Source organism: Monomorium pharaonis, chromosome 2 (assembly GCF_013373865.1).
Source record: "Monomorium pharaonis isolate MP-MQ-018 chromosome 2, ASM1337386v2, whole genome shotgun sequence".
NCBI classification, from domain to species: domain Eukaryota; kingdom Metazoa; phylum Arthropoda; class Insecta; order Hymenoptera; family Formicidae; genus Monomorium; species Monomorium pharaonis.
Genome location: NC_050468.1, coordinates 33,778,446 through 33,799,006, shown reverse-complemented (window position 1 = coordinate 33,799,006; position 20,561 = coordinate 33,778,446). Strand labels below are relative to the sequence as shown.

The following is a 20,561-nucleotide window of genomic DNA, read 5'->3' as shown; positions in this document are numbered from 1 at the left end:
ATAGAAATTATTCGAAATGATATAGATCAGCTGCGTATTACATTTATATTAATATAGTTATAAGTCAGCAGGTCCGAGTATTGTCTCAGAACTTATAATTAATTACGTGGTGTGATTTGAAACTGTTCTAGTAATTGGCGATTGATAATGATCGAGATCCGTTTGAGGCTCGAGACTATTTAGGGTGCTTCATTTAGCGGTGCTTCGATCTAATCACGTAAAGCTAGTAATTATCTTATTGTTCTCGATAATTGATGGCGACAGTTAACAATAACAACAGTAAAACGTTTATTAAATTGCAGTCTTTTATGAGATAAAGGCTAACAGCATTTAAAATTAATTTATTAATATTAAAATTAATAATATTAATAAGGTGATATTATTTATTTTACTTAATTATGATTAAAGTGCGCACACTTATACAAAAAGTTTGTAATTTTAAGATATTAAAATTTAAAGGTGTTAAAAAGTGTCTAGTCTTAAATGTTTTAGTGTTTTTGGTGTTCTAAACACGTTTCAAACTAAAATATTTTTAAATATTTAGAAAACGGAGATAAAAATGAAACATTTTATATTTTAAAATTAAACCATTTTTTTAATGTATTGACACAAATTAACATTTTATTAACATTATTTGGATAACAAAGATAACTAAACTTATTTTCTAAATTACAATTACAGTGCATCACTAACTTGCAGTAGTATACTTATAGCTGTGATAATTAGTAAATATTTATTGTTTTTTAGTAATTTTTACTTTAGAATTAGTGTGTAATCACTAAAAGGTTAATATATTTATTATACTGATTGACAAGTTATAAATATACCACTGAAAATCAGTATATTTTTATAGATTTCACTATTTTTCACTGATTGTAACTTAGTAGCTGGGAACGTTAATTATGTATGTTAGAAACAGTAAAGCAGCGTATTTATACGTATATTTGCAAATAACAATAGCACATACATTATACGTTAACGATTACACTTTAAATACTTGAGCGACATACGATACAAGTAGCAGGAGCTTGGATCTTATCTCATGACGGGTGTCTTCCGGAAAATTCTCCGCAGGGTACACGAAAACTAGTCGAGCGAATCTGATTATGCGTACGACACGCGCGCTCGGGTTCTATTCTCACCGCAATATTAACGACATCAAGAAGCTCGCGTGACGCTCCGTGATTTATGTCCGTTTCGTTTTTCGTCGTCTCGCAGATCTCTCACGATTGCGCGTCCTGGTGCATGTGCGGTCCGCGCAGGGGACCACGCGTATATAATATTCCGCCGTGATTTCCGGGTGCATACGATTCTCATCGCATGGGTCTCCCTAACAAGCGGAATTTCTGTGGCCGGGGGAAGCATCCGTCCATCGGAGGTTGGCATTCGCGATGACGAAGGTCGGCGACCCCTGTGGGAACCGGCCACATCTCTGGACCTACTTACGGAACAATGACGGTTCTTCGCTGATGAATCTCGGCCGGTGACGGGCGTAGCAATAATAAACGGCAGCATCTTAATTGTCTCATTTCTCGTGTTCCGATCAGACGCGATCGTTCCGACGAGCGGTTCCACGCGCGACTTCTCGAGGCTTACCTATACTATTCCGTATCTCCCATCCATATAATCGCGCGCGTTTATCGCGCAGTTCTCTCACGGAGGGGTATTATTACCAGGCAGTTTCCGTGTAATATGAGCGAAAGGATTAGAAAAACAAACGGGTTTTCGAACAAACGGTTGAGCGCGACCACATGTGTATTTTTACTATGGCTAAGTATCGGGAGACAAAGGGTTCGACAAACGCGGAAATTGTTTCGCACGCGTATACATGCGCGACACAGCTCACGGAGGCGGGAGTAGCGATTTTCATTTTACGGATCTCTCGATTGTAGGAGAGTGCAACTTTCGTCATTCTTTCTTTCGCCCGTGCCGTAATTATCACGCTCCCACCGACATTATCGACGCGATCTCGCCATTCATCCTTGAGAAATCGTTTCGATTCGCGGCGCCAGTAATAATAATCCCCACGTCACACCCTTTTCGTGTCTACCAATTTGTCAAAACGGCGGCATACATTCTCGTAATAGCTTCTCACGAGAGAGATAAGTGTGCGAAGACAGAATACACGTCAATGCGCATGGCCCGGTTCACGTGTGGTTGGGGGAGTTTCGCGAATCCGTCTGATCTCTTTGTGTAAATCGGGGACGCGGGTATAAGGAACGATGTTGCATCGGACAGCGACGAGAATACATTTGTGATGGCAACGATTTAAAGTCTACGCATCTCGTCTTTCAGACACTTCCTTTCGATATATTTTTGGCCCCGGAGTTGCGCCACTTATTTCTCAAATTAGACTCCCGTCTTTTTCAATCCTACCACCGAATCTGCGATTCGTGGACTCGAAAACGGCAAGATCCACACGCTCGCGATATTATTTAAATTATTTGGCGCATAACTGTACAGAATAAAACCAAAACTTCGAGAACTGTGTGTGTGTGCGTGTGTGTGTGTTCAATTTTGTAATAAAATGTTTTGTAATAAAATTTACTACGAATCAAGACCAGATACATGGCTCTGGAACCAAATTAATTTCTTTCATTAAAAAGACTTTATAGGATCTAATAATTCAAACTCTTTCAATAAGCTTTGACATTTTAAATACACACACATATTTTTTTTTTGTTTAAATAATTTGTTATTGGCAATAACCGTAATTTAGTCCTATTTTTAACTTAATCTGATTTTTCTATATTTTTATTTATATTAACATTGCTAAAACGTACATAGATTTTTAATATTATATAATAATTTTTTCAGGGTGTCAAATTTTATTAAAAAACGCTCGAATTATATGTTTGTTAAATATAATAAATAAAGAGTTTTTTTTTTAACAAAAAATGTGTGATGCATGTATCTGGTTTTAGAATCATGTATCCAATCTTGCTCGGTTCGTGTTTCATTATTAACAAATTGATTAATTTTTAAAAGTGGAATGGGATACGAAAAGAAACGCCGATAATTGGCGGCAAATATGTTCCTTGATTAAAATTCCGTGAAATTTGCGAGGATTAATAGGCTACTCATCAAATCCGCCCGCACTGCGGCTTGAGTTCTGGTTTCAAGAAAAATATAGTTCAATCCTATTAGAGCTGCTTGTATTTAATCTGGGGCTCCTGTTCGTTTTTCATCCAATTCACGAAATGGTCTGCGGGAAAGAATCGTTCTCGAGAATTAGACTCGTAAAAATGAGATTTCTTTGGGGAAAGCGTGAAGAATTTGAGGAAAAAGTCAAGAAAAATGATCTGACGATAAGCGAAGAAATATGACATTTGGTTGCAGTCGGCAATATCGACAAAGAAATCGATGTTTTCTCATACGAAAGAGTTTTCCAATTTTCGATTATTGTATTCTCGACCAAGTTGTTCCCCTGGAATTACTTATTGTATGCAGCTTTTATATCCTGTCGGTTACAGGCTTGACATATGTTTAATGAGAAATGTCGTTTAGATATCTTTCATTGTTTAATTCCTTTAAATTGTAATTGAAAGTTCTAATCATTTTCATCGTACAGCAGAGGGGAAAAAGAGGAAAGAAGAGAATAAACTTTCGAACCTTTTATCTGTTTTACGATAGGGATTTAAAGTTTTCGTAAGAGATTCGATCGCCGGAAATGAGAAAATCGGGCTTCTGCACGAGAGTGATAAGGGCAACATACCACGACACCGGCTGCTTATTGCGGGATTCGTTGCCTGTGGCTAGATTTCGTAAGGTGGATTAGATGAAAGTCTTCCTCGCTAACAAAACTCTTTTTACAATATACTTATTTATAAATTATCTATAAATATTTTGGCGAGACAACTCGTGGAGATCTTTCAGTAAACATAAATATTTTAATTGCTACTTAGTATTTTCTCAAAATATTTGTAAAATATTGTCCTATAGTTTTGATTATATTTTATCATACTAGTTGCTTTTATGATAACTCGGTACTTTCGTTATTTTTATCTTATTTTAATTCATTTTGATGTTTTTGAAATCTTTGTATTATTCCAATATTGCGAAATTTAAATACTATTCTTTAAATTATTAAGTTTTTTCTGGAATGTTAAATTTTGCTACTCGGATTGTAAAGCTTGTAAAGCTATACAACTTTTGTGTGAAAAATATAGTAGATAAAAATGAATGAAACTTTGAACAAATTCTTGTAGCTTAAACTTTTTCTGTTACGCAAAAATAATAATCATTTTTCTGATTGAAAACAGTCTCTTTCGAAATAATTTTCTCTTCCATTCTTACACACTTCATAAGTCCCGCTCTTTGCTGCAAATCATGATGATGAATTTCTGGATAATTATTAAGGCGTGTGCATAAGATTTACGTTGTCAACATTCCGTGAATTTGCAAATGCATATTACAAGTCACAGTAATGTTAACTGTACTTAAATAAAATGTTTTATATAGATTAGAGTAGATTTCAGTGTTGCAAGGAAAACATGAAAGAAATTTTTTTTTCCGGCTTTTTTCACTTAAGTTTTATCTTTTAGATTACTTCTTTTGATTTTATTGTAAAATAAATTTTCTTTAATTGAGAAACTTGTAACATGAAATTAATGCACAGTGTTTTAGATTAACTGCGGGGACTGTTTTGATAAAAGATCGCATGATTACCGTAAATTTTTCCTATTACATTATCTCGCACTTTAATCTGATGAAGTGTGATGTTTGTGTCACGCGAGCGGGCAAGACTTGTTTACGTGGGAATCGATATTTTGTATATACCGTCCGAGAGAAGAGCACGGAACGAGAACTTACATAATCATAGAATATAAATGGTTATTTTAAGGTCCGGTTGCACCGGTTTTTGCTAAAGCTTGCTTACTACTATTACTACACTCGACAAAGCGTAACTGCTGTAGTAACGTCGAATAGATATGTAAAAAAATTTGAAATTTAATGCTGAAATATATGTTATTTAGCATTGTTATTGAACTACATGTTTTAAAAAGAATTAATTATCATCAATAATATTAGACTACAATATTAAAATGAGAGTGATATATATTATCTTTATTCTGAATTTTATTGTTTTTCATGAATACGATGAGTATAAGTGAAATATTTGCAGTAGCAATAGCAAGGTAAATGCACGATGATTGTAATGTGTCCGATGGTCGGAATTAAGCGTTTAGTTGAACTGTCATTTATTGGCCGCACATTCGTCACAAGCATCTCGCACTGACGTTTAATCGATTGTTGATTTGATACTGCTGATATTTGGTATTGTTGATTGTAGAACACAGTAGCCATAGTAGTAGAATGCAGTATAATTTTGTAGTAACCGTTTTATCTTTATTAAAACAGTAGTAATTATTTAAAATGTTAGAAAAAGTTTTAATATTTGTTCGAGTTAGTCGATTAATTTTACCTTTAAATTAAAGATATTTGTAGAAATTATTATAATTTTATCAAGTTGAAATATTTGAAAATTATAGGTACAAAAGTTATCTACATTTTAGTATAAGAATGCAAATACAATTGATAAGCAAAAAAAATATTTTTTAATATTATTTTTTATAAAATTTCCATCATATATATCCTACACTATTTATCTACCTTGTCTATTTTAAAGTCTGTTCTGAGAGATTTATCAAAAAATTCAAAATTTGTTTCGTCACTATGGCCGTCGAGCCATTTCTGGTCGAAACGAGATGACGAGGTCTCTAACCGAAATTCCACGTCAATTAACGGAACGGATTGTATCGGCCAATTTCTCACTCGTTGCTCGTCGCTCAACTGTTTCTCTTTTTGCACGCTACGAGTGATTCGTCAATTTATCCGACTTGCTCTCGTGCGCTCTCGATGTGCTTCTTCATCTATCATTCATCTTGTGTATGGTCTTTTTACAGATGTGCGGATTTTTCTTGTTGTACGAGAATAAAAGGGTTCCTATTAATAATTGATTCATTAAAGTCTGAAAAAATTATTGCACAGTCTATTGTATTATTACACCTTATTTTAACAAAATTTTAATATTGTAAATTGACTGTTAAACTTAATTTTACTGATATTATCTTTAATTTCAACTTTACACTTGCAAAAGTATTTTAGTCATAATTTTTTATATTTATGAATTAAAATTTATATTCTCGATAATTGCTACATAAAATTTTGCTCTCAAGGGGGAACTAAATTTCATTGTTCCTATTCCTTTGAAAATCTTTCTAGGGGAGTGTAAGATCAATATTTCGCATCATCTTTCTCCTTTCTTGTTTGTATCTTTGTCTTCGTCTATATCACTCTCCTTCTTTTTTTCCCTCTTTTCTCTTTCTCCATGTATCTATTATTCACTGTACGGATAGTTTATTAAAATTTTAGACAATTCACGATTGTACATTTCTTTAAACAAATATCAAGAGAGACTGATGTTTATTAAAAATTACGCTATAATATTTTTTAATGTAATTTTTTGAGTTTATTATGGATTTAAAAATTATAAAAACTTATAAATACATTTTCTTTGCTAATTCAGTCATGAGAAAATGAACTACAAATGTTCATTTTGTACTCACAAATAACGTATGGTTATTTGTAATGAGATTCATTAAAATTTTGTTTACTCTCGTTAAGCAGAACCTTGACTATGTAATCGAATTTTGTATTGATGAGTACTCATCTTGTAATATCGATATTGCCGACGAATGGATTTTATCTACATAATCAATGAACTTAAATAAAATATTAATTACTTAATATGATTTCTCTGTCGCAAATATTCGTGTAGATTTATATGCATATTTATATAATTACCAATATTTCAGCAATGAATGTATTTTTATAAAATTGTTCGTCTGATATGAGTATGATTACTAATCAACTTCCGTAAATGTAAGGCGAAAAGTAGCAACCATGTTAGGACATTGAACGTGTGCTTGTCATATGAAATATCCTCTTTAAAGATTATCGAACTCGAGCGGCACGGTCACGTTTTCCGAGACGGTCCCATCGTAAGTTCGCAAAGTTCTTTTCGTATATTTCATACATCTTTGTCGTTTGTGACGTATAACAGCATGGAATTTCATTTGACAAGGTCATATGAGGGGGACATCGGGCACGTCAAAGAGATACCATCGTTGTTTCTATCCGTGCGTGGAAAGAGCCGCATGCCACGTGTTTCTATACGCGTGTTACGGACGTGTCACAAAATTTTTCACGAACCATATAATACATATATTCTCACACGCGTTTGAAATTGACATTGCATACGAATTTTTGGATCCCACGAGAAGTCCGCATCGGAAAATTGCACCGATTCGAATCATTCGCTCGCGGAATATCAATAGATCGACGAAATTGGTTGCGGTATTCTTACCGCGCGTTTAACATTAGATATGTGCTCGTACTTAAAATAGAAGAGAACAACCAGAATGAAACATACACTTTAAACAAACAGAACAAAAATTAGTCTTAAATTTACGATCATTCCTATATAAACAAGAATATAAAATGTTTAGAAAATTTGATAATCTTAAATTTGCATCAAACAATTTTTTTTTTAATATTATAATAGTTATCCAAAAAGAATAATATATATAATATGATTGTTTTGATAATAATAGTATTAAAAAATTCTAATTCTTGGCTTGGAAGATATTGTTATTCCGTATCCGATATTTTTTTCCTCCACTCATGAACTTACTCATTTTTTAATAAAGATGAATATATGTTTTTGGTAAAACTGTATAAAATTTCTTTGTGCGAGTGAGTGTTATTTCTGTTCAAGATTATTAAATTCTTTAAAGAAGATTTTATATGATTTCTTATAATCTTGCTTATGTATGAAACTATGATTTGAACTAATATTTTTTCTGTGTATTTGAATGTGATCTTTACATTGAACAAAGAAAATACATAAGAATTGTTTGCGCCTGCAACAGCTAAACGTGATATTAAGCAGGAGCAACATCTATTATACCCAGGCAATTTTAATAACGCTTGTGAATGCGTAGGCGAGAACGGTTTGCACGACTTTTCGATGTCAAGTTGAAATATTAACGATGCATATGAAAGATAGAAAGAGAGAGAAGGCGGAGGGACGTGCACTTTTCTTTGTTCGCCTGTATTACGTAACGGCAAGGCTTTCTCGATTATTAAATGCGGATGTAAATTTTTAATCGCTCACGCGCGATATAAAATTTATTCTGTTTTGATATTCTCGGTACGCGAAGTATTTCAATATATTTCCAATATCGCTCGGAGCAATTTATTTAGTGATTTTTATTTTAACAACTTGTCCGCGACTGTTCGTTCAACAGTACGCAATGTCGGTCGGCGAATGATGGTTTTGTTAAAAATACCGACGAACACTGCGTCCATGCGAATCCAATTATTTATATCCACATTGCGAGCGTGCTTCAGTGGAAATTATTTAATTAGAATTAATTTAAGCGCATCGACGTTCCATTCCATTCTCGGTAAATTGCGTCGATGCGCCATTACTGAATAATATCGAGTATGCGTAAATTTGATAGGACGAAACCAACAGTATAATGTAATGCAAATGTTTATCCCTAGTTTTTTAATAGATTACTTTTGTTTTTTAATAAAATTCAGAATATTTGTGAAACTGTCATGCATCAACCATTTGAATGCAGTTTGTGAATATATATTGAAATTTATGTATCATTTTTTTATTTTATAAAACAATTTCTGCCACATATACCAAAAATCGCAAGCTCTATTAATCACCTCGTACTTGTATGCCACAGATTACGGAATATGATTATGGAATACTTTCGTTTCGAACGCGTTTAATTATAGTGTTCTTTTTTTCTCTAGACTGAAAAATTTGTAATCTTTCGTGATAGATTTCATTAGCGAAAATCAGATAGGTAATACGTTTACGTCTGGGATGTAATTTTCAATGCGTGTTTGCGCTGATGTATGCGGCTTCGTTTCGAGAGGAATGCCGTACCTGTAATTTCCACTCGCGTTGATGAGCAACCACCGCGTGCGCAAGTATGCGCATATACATAGAGTACGACGAAAGAAAAAAAAGAATGCTACTCAATATGCACCCAATATAATAAGCCCATTTCGCGGGCTTCACTTGAATTGAAAAACGCGTCGGCTGTATATACATATATGTATATAAAAAAATAATTCGACAGTCCGTGGCGCGTGAATTTTTGCACCGCGATAAAAATGTTCGGAATGCGTGAAATGCTTTGCAATTTCCACCGTCGCGGGGGGGGTTGGTTCCGCATTCCTGTCGAATTTAAAAAAACGGGGAAAAGAGAAAACGGCGCGGGAATCCGTGCGTCGCATTGACGTACACAACGTGGCGGCCGCTCAGCTGTCAGCGCGTATCGACGCATGCAAAATATTCACGCCGAACGCTCGCGCAACGCTCTAAACGATCTCCCCCTCTTTCGTTCACAGAATTTTCTAGCGATACACCGGCGAAACGGCGTGGTGGGCGGCTTTTAACGGTTTGTCGACGCGGACATGCGAATACACGCGCGCGCGCGCGCGCGCGTGCATACATACATTCGGCGGTGCGTGTCACCTATGCGTGTCACGCACGGCGAGCACGCTTCCGGCACTTTGTGCTCCTGCAGTTGCACCTACGTATCTGCCCGCGACCACCATCCGGTGCGGGCTTATAGTTATAAACCGTGAGGCGTGCGCGACGCTTTTGTCTACCGGGGAAAGTAATAAGTCCCATCCCGTCATTAATGTTGGCGAAATAGTTGAATGGCATTCGGCTTTGCCGTTTAATCACGGGAATCTGCGGGCGACGTTTATTGCAACTGTATCGGGGCCATGGGAACACATGTTTCGTAGAGGTTTGTCTAAAGCGGTTGAGTGGAGTGGAGGAATTTGCCCGGAATGTTAGGTGTTTTCGAACTGGTTACCGTTAGAAAGTAGATTCTCAAGAAATCTTGCTAATTAATCATGTTTAAAGGTAATGATTGAAGCCTTGGAGCAATAGTATTAAATATCATTGAAATTTATAAAATTACTGCACATATTTGGAAAAATATATAAATGTTAGGTACAGAATTATTTTATAATATTTTTGTTATCACAGGGAATCATATTTGTTTATTATTACGGGAATTATAAGAATTTAAAAATTCGACAATTTTCAATTTCCTCGAGTGATTTTAAATCATTATATTGTAATCGCTTTTTCACGGGCGTCTAGTGTTTGTTACGGCAACATAGCTGAAACCGTATTGACCTGCGGAATATTACCTTCCACGTGTACGAATAATTTCCTTTCGGTAGAACGCTTCCCACCTGCTAGCCAGAAATCCATGTTAACGCGTACTCGACACATGTCGTGCGCACGGTAAAAGAGCATTTTATCGGCCAGTCTCTAAGTGCACTATGAGAAAGAAAGGAAAACATAAGTATGCAAAATTAACACCACGATATCCGTATTGAAAGTTTCATATTGACGATTTGCAGTTAAGATTTTGAACCAAGAGTGGCGATAGACTGTAAAGTATGAAGAGATCGGTGAAAGGAAACGCTTGTGACATAACGGGATCAATTATGCATAATAGTACCGTTCAATAACCGCACACGAAACGAATTGCCGAGAACTCTTGTCCAGATTTGTACGGAAGTACGAGTCCTTCCTATTAATGTCGAGGCCGCGATGCTCATGCGAATGTTAATAATCCGAATAGCAAGGAGAATAGCGAATACCAGGGGAATGGTTTTTCCTTGCGCGCGCCAACGATAAAGGCGAACCGCGACAAACCAGTCGACGTTAACGCTTACGGCTTTACCCTTATCGTAATGTCTTTCACGGAAGAATTACTATAAAGGCGGAACGACGCGTTAAAGCCATTAAAGATGTAAGTGTAGTTGTAATCTCAGAAAAAAAAGAGGGAAAGTGGGCGTCTACTGAACTTTTTTTTACTTTTGAACTAGTTTCTTTTTACTGATATGGAAGTAGAGAACATGCATATATTTTCCATTTGTATATTGCAATGTGTAGGCGATATTTTTACGGTAAAATATCGAACTATTTAAAAATGATCTAGGCATCAATTCAATAAGGAAAAATTTTAACATAGAGCAATAATGTTTAATTTTTTTTATTATTAACACAAAAATTTTTTAAAATATAGTGACAAATCTGATAGAATATAAAGTAATTTGATAAAGCATAAGAAAAATTTACAATTGCTTCTATTGAAAATCCACACTGAGAAGATACGCTGATTATAAAAGAGGGACAAGAGAGTTCAGGAAGTGAGCGGCAGAAAATGTATGTTTTCTGGATGTGTTTGATCCTCCCTGTTAATGAGAGATTGCTGTTCCTATGGCGGTTCAGCCCTGACCTGAACAGAGGCAGCCACCGGTGTTGCTGCCACATTGCAATCTTGTACCCTACCTCAATACAGGCAGTATAAAGCATGCGGCTTGGCACTCGATTCAAAAAATGTGGTTATTACCATCCAAGTAATGTACCGCAACTGTGCATTGATTATACTCTTGGACGACAATCTCTCATAAAGATCAAAAGACACGTAGTAAATCACCGCGTTGTACGGTAAGATTGAAATGCGAAAATCGCGAATAAATATAACGTGACGTTTAAGGACGTGATGTACAAGTTAAGATATTTCATAATAATAGTAATTAATGTACGACACTTATCGTTGATTGAAAGATAATGCTAAGAATTTTTTATAATAAATTTTTGTATGTATAAGTTAGAAAAATTTTTATTTCGAGTAAGGGATCAAATGGCGACTTTCTTCTGCTATAAGTCAAACAAAACTGTAGGAGAAATAAAATCTAAAGCAAAAAACTATAAAGGAAGTAAATAATATGTATGTATTTACTACGGAAGTGGAATAGTTCGTTGTATTTACGTAACGTGTACATAGTGATGTTGTCGACAAACGATCGAGTCATGTTCAGAAACCGACAATAATCGGGGGTTGCACGCGCAAACATCCCTTAGGCATACCGCACTCGATTGCAGCACAGGGTAACATTTATACATTCTGTCTGTCGACTTCGACGTTTATCGCTCGGCAGATTCCAAAACGAGCAACGCGTGCGCGCGCGCAATTTACAAATTCTACGGGATTGCTATTGCGATCTGCGGATACTAATACATTTTACCACGTGAGTACGGGAGTGGTGAGAATCGGGGATGACGGTCGCACGGGACCTTCGCCATCATGTTACCGCGGACGCGAATGAAAACGTGGGTGTCGCGTGGGCGAGCGCGACACCCACGGGGGTGGTTATTTTCACCGCGGAAACGTGACTATTGCGGGTAGTGCACGATGATTAGGGTGTGCGGATAGATACATCGGGATATGAAAGGGGTTACCCTCCCGATACGCGGCATGTATGTCCATTTGTCACGGTTAACATTTGTCCGTCTGTCTGGGGGGTTGAGGGCCTCGCGTAATAACGGGGGGTTCATTCGAGGAATTCGTCAGATAAATCACTTGACCTATCGCGTCGAGGGAGATAACGCTCTTCAACTCCTCTCGAAAAATTAAACGCGTTATGGAACGCGTAATCCATCCCGCGCGTGGCTTAGCCGCGATCGTCAGTGATGAATTGTTCCGAACTTCGCGTTTTTTTTTTCTTTCGCAATATCTTCTCGTCGAATGATCAGTTTCTCCAGGAATAAGTGTGTGCGTTTATTTTGCGCTCATTTCGCTGGAGCTTGGATTTAACGTGTATTTTTGGAGGCGAGATAGAATGAGAAAATAATTGTTTAAAAAAGTCTTTCACTAAATCTTTCACGATGAGATAAAATGAGAAAATAATTTTTAACAAAAGAAAAGAGAAATTATATTCCAGCGACGTGAATTTGGAAAAAGTAGCACGTAGCAGCGAGTTTCCGCGGGTTATCATCTTACGTTCATCGTATTCACGTGAACGCGAAGTATGGCCACGCGTGTGTCACGCCACAGTAGCTGTCTGAATGCAAATTCGCGTCAGCTTATTTATTATAATCGCTTTTATCTCGTTGGGATACTTGTAGCAGCTTTTTTTAGTGATCTCATCGCAATAAAAGTTACCGAATAGGCATACATTTCATAACATATCAATCGCATCTTTTAGATTTACGGTATTTTATGTCACGAGACGTAAAAGGATTTGACGTCGAATCATGAATATGTCAGTGAACGGATACGTTTATTTAAATCATAAATCTTGCGGGGCATTAAAATTACATTTTTTAGGATAATGAGATTTTATATCACTAGAAATGTGGGTGTTACAAAATATAATACTTAAAATCAAATTGCTAATATTAACTATTTATTGTAATAATTGCAATTAAAAGTAAAACAGGATGATGAGGATTAATTCTTATAATGGAATGAGTCTTCTATCATTTATAAAATCAAAGGACATAGTTTTGAGAGATAAAATCTTTAATTTTCTCCATTATAGAAATTAGTCCTCATCATTCTTGTTTAAATTACACGAATTAAATTACACAATTTTTACGGTAAAAACATTTTATATTTATCATAAAACTGGTCTTTGTTAAATTTTTTCTGTTAAAGTTTTAACATACTCAACTGCTAATTTAACATAACGTGATTGTTATTTGAAAATTTTGTGTTAAATTAATTTCAACATTTCTCAGTAATATTTTAAAACGTAAATTCTAAGATAGATGAATAAAGTGTACGTGTTAATTTAACATATTAGGTAAATGTTACTTTTACTTAAAGAAATATGCTTCCACAACTTGCTTTCAAAATATGTCAAAGTATTATATTTTTGTGTTAATTTATTTACATATTTGTGTTGCTTTCTAATATATTTATCTTGTGTTAAATTAACAAAAAATTTGGATTATTTGAGATATGTAAAACGTATTAAATTTAAAACAACACATTTTTCACTATGTAAAAGAAAATAATTAATTCATAAATCTGTCGATTGTTTTTAATTAATCGAAATTATTAGAGGAATGATTCTAGAGGGATCAATGATAATTACGTGCCTATAAGTTATATAGGTACATTTATTTAAGTTGTCTGACGTTGACATGAAACGTGAAAGTGCCTCTTTTTTTCGCAAGGACATTTTGTTTGAATGCGTTTATTCAATCCAAGTGCGTGTATCTGACAACTCTTTCATTCGCATGCCAACACGAACGATTTTCCCTTTTTCTCAGTCGACAAGCTTAATTGCACGCTTTCGTGAACGATAAATAGTAATCTTGACGTTTGGATAACGTTGATATACACACATATCTTTTATACGAACAATAATGCTGACAAAAAGCGGAGCAATGTTGTTCATAAATTATAAACAGATAATTTTATTAACATGATATTGCAATTTCATATACATATATATATATATATATATATATAATTTTATTACAATTTTCCTTAATCGAATAGACTAATTTAAGAAAAAATAAAACTAGCTGAATTAATAATAATAATAAAACTATAACAATTAAGAAAGATGATATTAATATCTTTGTACAAGAAGCAAGAAGAAATGATTATTTTGCAACAGCCTCTCTAGATAATTTGTTGTTACGACAAAGTCTGTAAATGTCATAGTACTCATATGTACATTACCGTCTCGCAACGTAATTTTGTGTCGTTGACCCATCATTTCCAAGAAAGAAGCGGTTTTCTTCAAACATTTAAACTTGAAGTAGTACAAAGTCCTCAGATATGATGTCTTGAATTTATATTCCCAAAGGTAATTTGGTAAATATTATCGAACCAATGCTTGCTCGGTTCCTGTCCCGAAACACTATATTGTGAATAAAGAATTTAATCTTTTCCATTAAAATTTTTAAAAAATATCCGAGAGACTCTATAGGGAAAGAAGATTTCATTGTAACTTGTAGAAACGTATATACATACCACAAAATGTAAAAAAAAGTGTAAAGAAAACAGAGAGGGAGAGAGAGAGAGAGAGAGAGAGAGAGAGAGAGAGAGAGAGAGAGAGAGAGAGAGAGAGAGAGAGAGAGAGAGAGAGTTGTGAACGACAAAGATTTGTTTTACTCTGTTCTCTAAATCTCCTAAATTTGCGACCGTATGTGGAGACTCGCTCGCGTTTATACATAATTTATGCACACGCATGACTGGGGAATACGGTACATCGTATGCCGAGGTGGTAACTGCAAGTGGACTGCAATTACGGCTGCTGTACTTGCACTTTGGAAACCCCCGGCCGTCGACGAGACCGTTTGGTCATCGTGGGTTAGTCGGACCCTACCTCGGGGCGACGTGTCCGCGAAATTTCCGACACGTTCGTGCTCTGTACATTGCTCCGCGCACACATACGCACATCCGCGAGCGAATTTCACGGATTCTCGTTGCATCTGTGAAATCAGTTTTCGCGTCGTCAAGAGAAGCGATTATGCGCTTTGCTTTAATCCGCTTGTGTACTTCGCATCGATGTGCGATCACGCTACCGTCGTCGCGTCGTTGTTCTCTCCCAGGATCGTTTACGTAACAGCAATGTAGCTTTTTAACGCTGAAGCTTTCAGCGCTTGCACACTATTCTCGCGAGCTATGTTGTTATAATATTATTACGCAAATGATAGTTCCGAACACGTTCACAAGTTTTGCGGACGTTGATTTCATCATCGAGTATGTATTTGAAGTTTTTGAACTGTTAATGATTCGAAATTGCTGTAGATTGAAGAGATTGCAATTAAACATGTTCGAAGTAGATTGTTCATTATTAAAACTTAATGTATGTATTTTTGCATTCAATATCTCTTTAGTGTCTTGACTTTTGCAACGATTGTATCTGCGACCTTTGCAAATTTCATAACGTAGATTGACAAATAGCGTTATTCCGTGTGACAAACCAGTGCACCTGCCTAATGATATTCTGCATGTTCTAGGTGTCGTGTAAACTTAATAAGCAGATATAGTAGATGTTGTCTCACTGGCGACTCTCTCTCTCTCTCTCTCTCTCTCTCTCTCTTTCTCTATTATGTAGTGCTACTCTATTACATTCCATTCAGTAATTTAATAACCGGTACGTTGTGTTCGGGACACAAACTCGTTACCCGTTACAAAGCGAGGCTTCCCGCCTACGCGATGACCCCTGCATGACCCCTGATACGAACCCCCTCCGGATTTTCGAGGGATGATAGCGGATGATCGCTAACGCCAGCAGCGTCGTCCGCAATGCGATAGCGTGCGGCTACCAGTCTCGTTGCTTGCGAGAAGATCGAGATCGTGCACGTGGATCACGTCCGTTATCGATTGTGCCGGATGCCGGCCGAAATAGACTATCGTAAATCGTAGGCACGGGATATTCGCGATATCGATCGCGCGCGTCGGTACGGTGTACGAGAAGGGTGGTGTTTCTGCACCGATCGATAAGAAGTAAATACTGTGTGTATGTGGGTGTGTGTACTTTTGCATATTTGCGTTATTTCTATAGCAACGTTCTAGATAAGTTGATTTTCTTCATAAACCTTTATGCCATACGCTCCATCTATGCCAAGTCGATTAAAAAATTATACGAAATGTTTATCTTTAATTGGATATTTTTGGGATAGCTAAGACTTATATTTTGATTGTTTAGATCTCTTTTACACTGCATTTTCTATACTAAAATCTGTGGTCTCTTATGGGATACATTTGTCTTTTGGTATTTTAAAAATACCCTGCACCTGAGTATGTTCAATAAAATAAGAATAAATAGCTGATATTAATAGAGAAGCTAGACTTTCTTCATCAGAATTTTTAAACAGATGTGCATAATTATACACGCTATGCTTGTCCTTGTCCAGGAATAGTACTGAAGTTATGAATAAAGTTCCGCGCAATGTGGAAAGCGATGTAAAAGAATGAATCAACACATCCATGCCCACAAATTGCAATTGTGCATTTCAATGCGGAATCGTAAATTGGTGGATCGAAATTTTTTTTCGTGCTATACGATTGGGATTGCAGCCACAAATTCGACACTGTACAAAAATATCGAATATCATCCGCAGATTGGATGCTGCAACAAACTGCTCGTTTTACGCGGCTACGATAAATACGGTATTAATACACCATAGGCTTCCCTTTGATCAATGCGGAAATATGAAAAGCAGAGAGAAAATTGGACGTGTGGAAACATAGAAAGGAAACGCTCGTACTGCATAGCGCGGCATTCCGGCCGCTGTTCAAGTGAGAGCGAAGTCTCAATGGAGATTCGCGTCTGGCCTCTTCACGAGCGGATTTTCAAGGAGCACACACACACACACGGACGTTTGGGCACGCAGGCGTGCGTAATGGAGCTTACGTTACGCTTTTGCGTGTGTAATACGTTCTCCGTCCGGAAAATGCCAGACGGAGTGCCGAACGCGTCGCCGAGATAAAAGCGCGAATCGAAATGCGTGGGGCATATATGTGCATATATGCGTGCCTGCGTTACGAATGTGTGCTGTAATATTGATACCCTGGAACGAGACCGACTCCGTTTGAAACGACGAATCTGTGAGAATTTGAAATGACGAATATTTTATATTCATACGTATACTACGTACTTTTTGTGGGAACATTGGAAATTTTTAAAATCATCGATATAACTAATATTTACAAGTGATATTACCTTTACTTTTTCCATTGTTGTTAAAAAATCTCGCGATCATTTTCAGTAAATTTTACATTATATGCAATCGCAACGTGAAATTTACGGCACAGATCACTCGGAAAAGTGTTTCTATTGTTTATTTCACTCGCTCGAAGAATCTTCGTCAGAATAGATTCTTCTTGCATCTTACTCTTGTTTATTATTCACGATTCGGGAATCGGCACGTTCGAGAAAATTAACGTTGACGCTTTTTTCCACGGTATTCTATGAAGTTGGAAACTATTTGCGAAGATGTTTTGTTAACACTAGCGGGACGCGTCCGGTCGTGAATGGCGTGTGAATCACGACGGTGGTATACACACATGGAATTCGAAGCACGGAAATTATCGTTCTGAGTATTACGAAAGACCGATGTCACGCGACAAAAATAGATGGTACGCTGGAAGAGAAAGGTGGCTCCTGTTAATTGTAAATGCAGCTTGAATCGATTGAATAATTGAGCAGCATACGTATCAATGCAACGAGCGAATGACTAATCGTGTATTAAAGATTCCTTATCAGATTAGCTTATCAGGGACGCTCATTAAAATCTGTTGCTAAAGGAATTTTAATTAACAAGATTATATTATGTTCTTATTTTTTACATTAATAAATCAAAACAATTTTGATTTAAAAATATATCAAAATTCCATGTGTTTAAATATAATAGAAAATCTTATGATTAATTCAGTGAATTACATTATATATAATCGCAACGTGAAATTTATAACACAGATCACTCGAGAAAAAGTATCATTATTTTACTCGCTGGAGATTTGTTAGAATAGATTTTTCTGCTTATTTTTATTTATTATTCTGATCTCACTCTTGTTCATTATTCACGCGGAAAGAATAAAATATTTACACAAGCTATTTTCTATTTATCTTATAATTATGAAAATTAGCAAAATAATTTAATAGTTCAAACATTGTAATTAATTAAAGCTATATATTGTATTTATAAACATTATGATAAAATATATATTATCAAGACGTGAATATATTTATACATTTTAATATCAAATATTTTTATTCTATTTAAAATTTAATTTTATTTAAATTGCGAGGTAAGATCGCTTCACCTAGCCGCATGAAAAAGTAGTTCACACAGCCCTGGGACGACCTGTGCCTCTTCAAAAATTGGTTCGCTAATTCAGCATAGCTAAGCGTTACCAAAGCTCTATATTTTCCTTACTCATTAGTTTAAGGCACGAGTTGTGGCTCTCTTACCTTCTTATTTATACTCTATATGTGAGTTTCTTTTCACGAGATAGTGTACATTAAGTTCTGCCATCTATCGACTATAACAGGTATGCAGTACTGAACGCGCCAAGTTCGAATTTATAAGTACAATATCTTTAGTTATAAGAGGAATCAATGTTGAAGTAATTAACGAAAAAGAAAATTAGTTTTTTAATGTAAATGCAACAGTATGTATGTAAATACGATGCTTTTCAAATATGTATCGCGTCAATAGACGTGTGTGAAGTTAGCATCTCAAAGTTTAGAATCTCATAAAAATACTGCAGAATTACTTGCATCCAGCATAGTTCTACAGTTCTTGATAGGTTTCAACAATAGTTCCGTTGAATTACCTATTTTAATTAAATTTTTATAAATGAGATGCTAACTTCCAAAATCACATAATAGCATCTCACCGTATTTCGAATATACTACCACAGAGAAGACTAAATCTATAGAGTTCTAACGTTTAAAGACGTCCTATATAGTTCTAATGATTAAATTAATTTAAAAAAATTTTTTGTTACAAAACATACGTATATATGCGTATACGTCTGCGCATGTGGATTTGGTGTAACTGGCATCTCAGATAAACAAAATTAATTAATTAAAAAAATTTAGATAGTATTTTTCAACAACTATCTTGATGGAAAACTTGTATTTATAGGTCTAGACGTGAGATGCTGGTCGAATATCGACAGTTCTATTTTCTTTTAACGCAGTTCTCATATAGTTCCGGACGCGTACAATAATTTTCTAAAGAGTTCCGGTGATATAAATAATTAAAACATTTTTTAAACAATTATTTTGCCCAAAAACTTGAATTTTGAGGACTAGACGTGAGATGCTGGTCGAATATCGACAGTTCTATTTTTTTTAACGCAGTTTCCATATAGATACGGACGCGTACAATAATTTTCTAAAGAGTTCCGTTGATATAAATAATTGAACATTTTGTAAACAATTATTTTGCCCGAAAAATTTGAATTTTGAGGGCTAGACGTGAGATGCTGGTCGAATATCGACAATTCTATTTATTTTAACGCAGTTCTCATATTTTTACGGACGCGTACAATAATTTTCTAAAAAGTTCCTGTGATATAATTAATTAAAACATTTTTTAAACATTTATTTTACCCTCAAAATTCAAATTTTTCGGGTGAGACCGGGAGAGACGGGGAGAGACCGGAAGGGATAGAGAGAGACCGGAAAGGATCGGAAAAGACAGGGAGAGACGGGGAGAGATGGGGAGAGACCGGGAGAGATGGGGAGAGACGGGGAGAGACCGGGAGAGACGGGGAGAGACCGGGAAAGACCGGGAGAGACGGGGAGAAACCGGGAGAGACGGGGAGAGACGGGGAGAGACCGGGAGAGACGGGGAGAGACCGGGAGAGACCGGGAGAGACAGGGAGAGATGGGGAGAGACCGGGAGAGACGGGTAAAAACGGGGAGAGACGGGGAGAGACCGGGAGAGACGGGGAGAGACGGGGAGAGACGGGGAGAGACCGGGAGAGACAGCATCTCACGTCTAGCCCTCAAAATTCAAATTTTTCGGGCAAAATAATTGTTTAAAAAATGTTTTAATTATTTATATTACCGGAACTCTTTAGAAAATTAATGTACGCGTCCGTATCTATATGGAAACTGTGTTAAAAGAAATAGAATTGTTGATATTTGACCAGCATCTCACGTCTAGCCCTTAA

The 20,561-nt window shown here is 35.9% G+C and overlaps 1 protein-coding gene and 1 non-coding gene across 2 annotated transcripts in view; one reads left to right on the top strand and one right to left on the bottom strand.

The window, feature by feature from the left end:
* LOC105834665 (ras GTPase-activating protein raskol) overlaps positions 1-20,561 on the top strand; it is a 313,516-nt gene that overhangs the window by 20,515 nt on the left and 272,440 nt on the right. The window lies entirely within an intron of this gene.
* On the bottom strand, positions 18,681-18,828 carry LOC114254014. Its single transcript, XR_003625448.1, has one exon. It is a non-coding gene; the product is annotated as a U12 minor spliceosomal RNA (small nuclear RNA).